The sequence below is a fragment of the Chiloscyllium plagiosum genome, chromosome 20 (assembly GCF_004010195.1).
Source record: "Chiloscyllium plagiosum isolate BGI_BamShark_2017 chromosome 20, ASM401019v2, whole genome shotgun sequence".
Taxonomy (NCBI): domain Eukaryota; kingdom Metazoa; phylum Chordata; class Chondrichthyes; order Orectolobiformes; family Hemiscylliidae; genus Chiloscyllium; species Chiloscyllium plagiosum.
In genome coordinates, this window is record NC_057729.1 from 32,737,951 (window position 1) to 32,745,506 (window position 7,556).

A 7,556-nucleotide genomic window follows, 5' to 3' on the forward strand; every position below is an offset into this window, starting at 1 on the left:
GCGGTACCCCACTGGTCACTGCCTGCCATTCCGAAAATGGAGCCTTTATCACTACTCTTTGTTTCCTATCAGCCAACCAATTTTCAATCCAAGTTAGTACTTTGCCCCCAATACCATGCGCCCTTAGTTTGCTCACTAACCTCCTAAGTGGGACTTTATCAAAGGCTTTCTGAAAGTCCAGGTACACTACATCCACTGGATCTCCCTTGTCCATCTTCAGAGTTACATCTTCAAAAAATTCCAGAAGATTAGTTAAGCATGATTTCCCCTTCATAAATCAATGCTGACTCTGATCTATCCTGTTACTGCTATCCAGATGTGTCGTAATTTCATCCTTTATAATTGACTCCAGCATCTTTCCCACCATTGAGGTCAGACTAATTGGTCTATAATTTCCTGCTTTCTCTCTCGCTCCTTTCTTAAAAAGTGGTACAACATTAGCCACCCTCCAATCCGCAGGAACTGATCCTGAACCAACACTGACCCAGGAGTGCTACTGGATGTAATGGTGCAGAGGAAAGCCATCCTCTCTCCTCAGGATGCTCAGAGAAGACCATAGCACCTGTCAGAAGTTGCCACCCAGCTCATTGCAGTCAACTTACAAAGGAACACCCAGTAATGCAGGATGAAGTTTAATGGCTGATGGCACTCTGCAAGAATAATTGCCATAATTTTCTCCCTGCTACCTCACACTCACTCTATCTCTGCCTTTGCAGCCACAACCCATTAAAGTGCATGGTCAATTGCATGCAGTATCTTCCCTCAGTTTCTATCAGCCACATCAACCCCTGAATTAGTACACCAACTGCAGAAAACGCTGGAGAAATTCAGTAGGTCTGTCAGTACCTGTGGCGACAGAAACTGAGTTAATGTCTTGAATCCAATATAACTCTTCTTTTGAATGCCTACTACTAATTCTACATACGCTCTGCAGTCTTACTGAATCACCCAGGATATTTCACAGCCATTCCTCCAGTTGCACCAGCACAAACAACTGTGCCAGCCACTTCTATCTCACTCAATCCTTCTCTTTGTCTTACTTCTTTAGAAAACAGCTCACAATCGGGCAGAGAGTGATGTTGGGTGGGGTGCCCAAGAGTAATACATTACTTCCTATGAGGAAAGAATCATCACCTTAGCAGAAGGGATCTGTGACTACTCAGGTGCTGATGTTGAGACCTCAGTATCCCAGCGACTGAGTAAGGAATTATTGTCAAGTGCTGAGCAGCTTTCCCATCACCAACACTGAATGTGTTTGTAGCCTGCCCTAACCTTTACCCCTATTCTGCAGCTCATTCTCTGGCATTTCCTGCAGGCACAGGTTTGCACCTTGAAGAGACTAGTTCTTCTGAATGTCACTTCCCATTTTCCCTCTAAGGACTAAGACACCTTGAAGGATGCACCGGCAATATTGTCTGTGGCACCCTTCAGCAGCACAGATACTTACACCTTGTGGGTATTTTACCTAGATTAGAGTCAGAGCTGAAAATGTGTTGCTGGAAAAGTGCTGAAAATGTGTTGCTGGAAAAGCGCTGAAAATGTGTTGCTGGAAAAGCCTGAAGAAGGGTCGATTCTCCTGCTGCTTGGATGCTGCCTGACAGATTCCTGAAGAAGGGCTCATGCCCGAAACGTTGATTCTCCTGCTCCTTGGATGCTGCCTGACCTGATCTCCAGCATTCCGTAAAGACCACACCCTCCGTGATTCCCTCGTCAGATCCACACCCCCCACCAACCTAACCTCCACTCCCGGCACCTTCCCCTGCAACCGCAGGAGGTGCAAGACTTGCGCCCACACCTCCCCCCTCACCTCCCTCCAAGGCCCCAAAGGAAACTTCCATACCCGCCACAGATTCACCTGCACCTCCACACAATCATCTATTGCATCCTCTGCACCCGATATGGCCTCCTCTATATTGGGGAGACAGGCCAGCTACTTGCGGAGCGTTTCAGAGAACACCTATGGGACACCCGGACCGTCTCAGTCAAATCCATCGAATTCAGCACCGCCTTCCTAACCTGCAATCTTCTTCCTGACCTCTCCGCCCCCACCCCAGTCTGACCTATCACCCTCACCTTGACCTCTTTCCACCTATCACATTTCCGACGCCCCTCCCCCAAGTCCCTCCTCCTTACCTTTTATCTTAGCCCGCTGGACAAACTTTCCTCATTCCTGAAGAAGGGCTTATGCCCGAAACGTCGATTCTCCTGTTCCCTGGATGCTGCCTGACCTGCTGCGCTTTTCCAGCAACACATTTCCAGCTCTGAACTCCAGCATCTGCAGTCCTCACTTTCTCCTAGATTAGAGTCAGGACAACTTTCTGCTGAGCACATCAATGGGACATCTCCACAGCTGGGTGGAGGGAAATTTGCCTTTTATTGATAGCACTCTAAGGACTGCCAGTGACAATTTGTCTATTAAGCCCCAGGTGAAAAAGGACTCTTTCTGTTCAGTTATTAATAACTTGATTCAAAGGCATAGACATAGGGACAGTAGGTAGGTTTATCAGAGACACTTAGGAAAATAGATCAAAGATGGTGGAATCCACTACTGTTGTCTGTACCATACTGGCTCCAGCTTGTATGCTGTCTCCATGGACAGAATAGTGGCTGCCATGGAGAGCTAGGTCCACTCAGTGTCTGCTGAATATATACAGGCCTGCACTCTATTGTTGTAAACATTAATTCTCAGCACTAACAACAAGGTGATGGAGGTGGAGGTTGTAGAAAGGGGGTGGCAAGGGTCTCTGATATCACCCCAGCTTTCCTTTCCTCCCAAAGAGACAGGGTACTGCGAGTAGAGACTAAACAGTTACAGATGCTGGAATCCAAGGTAGACAAACAGGAAGCTGGGAGAACACAGCAAGTCAAGTGAAGAAGGGTTACACAAAAGGTCAACTGCTCCACTCTCATTCCTCTCAGTCACCCACCGGATTCATCCCTCCCATGGACCAACCACGTCATACTCTCTACCTGTCTCCACCTCACCACTCTGCTGCCCCAACCCCTTTATCTTCAGCTCCCTCTACACCCACTCCCAGTTCTTGAAGAAGGTTTACACCGAAAACATTGAATTCTCCACCTCCTGATGCTGCCTGGCTTGCTGTATTCTCCCAGGATACTGCAAGTAGCCAGAGGAGGAACCACCGATATTTCCACTCCGGACTCTCCAGAAGTACCTGAATCCTCCACCTGCACTATGCCTGCAATTCACAACCCTGCAGGAGTTTAAGACATGAGAGTGAACCGGCATCTGGCCAAGGCACACTCAGCATTTGTGAAGATATAATCACACTTTTAAATATATGTTCAGTTTTCACCATCAGTGCTGTGAATGACTGTAATTGTAGCTGCAGCCACAAGAATGAAGCTACACAGCCTAGCCATCCATAGTTCCATAATTTTTCAGATCGTTATGGAGAAGTATAAAACTGGTCCTTGGTGCTGAACTGAGTGAAGACTCATTACAACAGTGTTAGGCAGAAACTGGAAACAATGGGCAGGAAACAACTGTTTGAAGGGAATGTTTTAGAAGCTGGTTGACCATTATCAAGTCCAGCATGTTCCTGTGAGGATGAAAATTAAGGATGGCAAGATTTGAAAAACCTTGGATGATCAAAGATGTTATAAGGTTCGATAAAAGTAAAAAGGAAGCATGTGTAAGATTTAGGAAACATAAACCAAAAAGGTGTGTAAAGGAAGCAGAAAGTACTTAAAAAATTAGGAGGGCTAGAAGAGGCCATGAAATGTCCTTGGGAAGTAGGATTAAGGAGAATCCCAAGGCATTTTATATGCATGATAGGTTATTGGGGAAAGAGTGGGTCCACTCTAGGACAAAGGAGGGAATTTATGGTGGAGCCAGAGGAAATGGGTCAAGCCATTATTGAGTATTACACATTGGTATTCACCAAAGAGAAAGGCATGGATGTTGGTGAATTAGAGAGGGGTTTGTTGATATTCTAATGCATGTCGATGTTAAGAAGGATGTTGTGAAAAGCATTAAGGTAGGTAAGTCCCCAGGCCATATGGGATCTATACCAACTTACTGAAGGAGGCAAGGGAGGGGATTGCTGAGGCATTGACAGAGGTCTATCCTCTTTAGCTATCCTCTTTAGCTATAGATGAGGTCCCAGAAGACTGGAGAATAGCAAAAGTTGTTCCTTTGTTTAAGAAGGGCAACAAGGATAAACCAGGAAACCATAGGTCGGTGAGGCTTACATCAATGGGAGGAAATTATTGGAAAAGGCTCTTAGAGAGAGGGTTTACTTACATTTGGGGGATAATGGACTTACTAGGGATAGTCAACATGGCTTTATGCAGGGTAGGTGTTGTCTCACCGACTTGATTGAGTTTTTTGAGGAAGTGACAAAGATAATTGATGAAGGTAAGGTAGTGAAAGTTGTCTACATGGACTTTACTAAAGCATTTGACAAGGTCCCTTGTGATAGGCTGGTCCAGGAGATTAAATCACTTGAAATCCATGGTGTGTTGGTAATTTGGATTCAAAATTGGCTCATAGAAGACAAAAGGTAGTTTGGAGGTGTGTTTTTCTGATTGCAGCCCTGTGACCAGTGATGTTCCACAAGGATCAGTGCTGACACCTCTGTTATTTGTAATGTATATAAATGATTTGGATGAAAGTGTCAGTCGACTGATTTGTAAGTTTGTAGATGACATGAACATCAATAGTGAGCAAGGATATCAAAGAATGCAGAAGCATATAGATCAACTGGAAAACTGGGCGGAGAAATGGCAGATGAGATAAATCCGAACAAGTATGAGGTGATGCATTTTGGGAGGTCAAATACAAGACAAAAGTATGCTGGAAATACCTGGATCCTTAGGAGAATTGATATCCAGAGGGATCTAGGCATACAGGTCTACAGTTCTCTGAGAGAGGCAATGCAAGTGGATAAGGTAATAAAGAAGGCATACGGCTTGCTTGCCTTCATCAGTCGGGCATTGAGTATAAAAGTTGGCAAGTCATGTTGCAGCTGTGTAAGACTTTGGTCAAATCATATTTGGAGTATTGTGTGCAGTTCTGGTTGTCACACAATTGGAATGATGTGGTGGCTTTGGAGAGTGTGCAAAAGTGGTTTACCAGGATGTTACCTAGATTGGAGTGCATTAGCTATGAAGACTATAAAGAAATGTCGACAGTGTTTGCTAGTGTGTCGGAGGCTGAGAGATGACCTTATAGATGTATATAAAATTATGAGAGGAATGGATAGGGTGGGTAGTCGGAGTTTCTTTCCCAGGTGAAAATGTCGAATACAAGATGGCATAGGTTTAAGTTGAAATGGAGAAAACTTAAAGGAGATGTATGAGGAAAGTTTATTTACAGAGAAGGTGGTAGGTGCCTGGAATGTGCAGCAAGAAGTTGTAGAAGCAGATACAGTAGCCAGGCTTAAAAGGCATTAGACAGACACATGAGAATAGAGGGATATGGACCATGTGCAGGCAGATGGGATTAGTTTAGAATTTGGTCAGCACAGATGTGATGGGCCAAAGGGTTTGTCCCTGTTCCTTACTGTTCTAAGTTCTTTGTTCTGATGCTATTTTAAATATATGCAAATAGGCTTCTTGCCACTTACTAGCTGGATCTTTGACTCACAGTTAAAGCCCTGGGTGAAAAATCAGACTTTTTTCACTAAAATTAGAGAATCTAACTTTTCTGTTCTCACCATATTTTACCAACTTAGTCCATTACATTCAGGAGCTGGGGTCTACTTTTATGAGCTCATGCAATTTATTAGGAGATTCAGTCACCAGAAGAACGCATTTGCAAAATTACCCCATTATATTTGTGACAAAAACTCAGTAGTTTTGTTCAGGTTTGGTTTGGTGGCACATCCTTTAAGTCCAATCATACACCTAAGAACCAGAAATCCTTCAGGATAGTGATCCTGGCAATTAAACTGAGATGGCACTCACTGGTGACATCTGTTGCTCCATACAATGTTGATGGGATTCATATTTAAGAAATATTGGTGGCACCTCTCAGATGCCATCCTGCAAACAAGGCTGCAACATATAAACATTATTCCCAGGCTGGAGAAAGGTGTGAATCTGGGTGATTTGAGGGCCACTCCTGTTTCTTGGGACACACACACCAAACAACCCCACCGTCCTGTGGTCGACCACTTCAACACCCCCTCCCACTCCGCCAAGAACATGCAAGTCCTCAGCCGCCTCCACTACCAAATCCAAGCCACCCGACGACTGGAGGAAGAAAGCCTCATTTTCCGCCTTGGGTCCCTTAAACCACGCAGCATCAACGTTGACTTCACCAGTTTCCTTATCTCCACTCCCCTTACCTCATCCCAGATCCAACCCTCCAACTCAGCACTGCCTTCTTCAACTATCCTACCTATCCATCTTCCTTCCCATTTATCACTCCACCCTCCCCTCTGAACTATCACTATCACCCCTCACTGGCCACTCCCCCTACCCCCCCCTCCCCCCCAGCCCCAACATTCTTGATGGAAGGTTTATGCCCGAAACTTCGATTCTCCTGCTCCTTGGGTGCTGCCTGACCTGCTGTGCATTTCCAGTGCCACACTTTTCCACTCCTGTATATTGTCAATAGGTTTTCTGTTTTGTAAATGAACAAAAAATTTAAAACCTTAAATCGTTTGGGATGTAACTTCTAATTGGCCTGACCGTGCAAGATGAGCCCCACAAACATCTGTGAGGCTATTTGTCTTTTTCCAAATAAGGTATACAGATTTCTGAAGATGTTCCAATTTTCTGCAGGATGATGATTGCAAAGAATCTCGATATAGTATGTCGCCAGTCCCACTTCTGATTTTATGCTCTTCACATCACTGTACTTTTGAGGGGGCAAGGATATCAGGGGCCCCCAAACTATTTTCCTGCCTTTTTATTATGCTCTCACATGAATTAAGGCAAACATTTTTGGGCCAAGGTGCTTCTCAGCTCAAGTTTTACTTGAAGACAATCCCAATACAATAGTTTTACTAAGGATGGGGTGGAAAATTGAGTAGTTTAAATATAAACCATGCAACCCGACTTCTTCATTTGCACTTGACATTGAATTTCTAGAACAATATTCAAAATCCAAGAAACTCCAGTGACTGCTTTCCAGGATGAAATAACGATATGGAAAAAGCCTATGAAGAAAGCAAATTAAAATCTCAGAGAAGCAACCAGCCAGATAGAAATGGACCAGCAGTTTGATATTCCTGAAAGAAATGAACAATTCTACCTGCACTTAAAAGGTAATTATAAAGAATTAGCAACTTGAGAGAGCTACTATCTGTTTATTATTTTGTCTATTGTAAGAGTTATGTAGAAGGTTTGAAGATTTATATTACTATCACATCTGTACTGGCTTGTCTATCATAAAATAAATTTGCTTGATATTTTAAAACCAAAACAAAACTTGATATGATAAAGTGTCACATTCAAAATCTCAGCTGCAAATCAATGTAAAAGCGAATAGCTATAAGCAAGTCTCAAGTATGGCTTTCTGTTTGTTTCTTCACACATTAACAAAAACTGACTTAGATCTCAAAGCAACAATCCACTCTCCATTG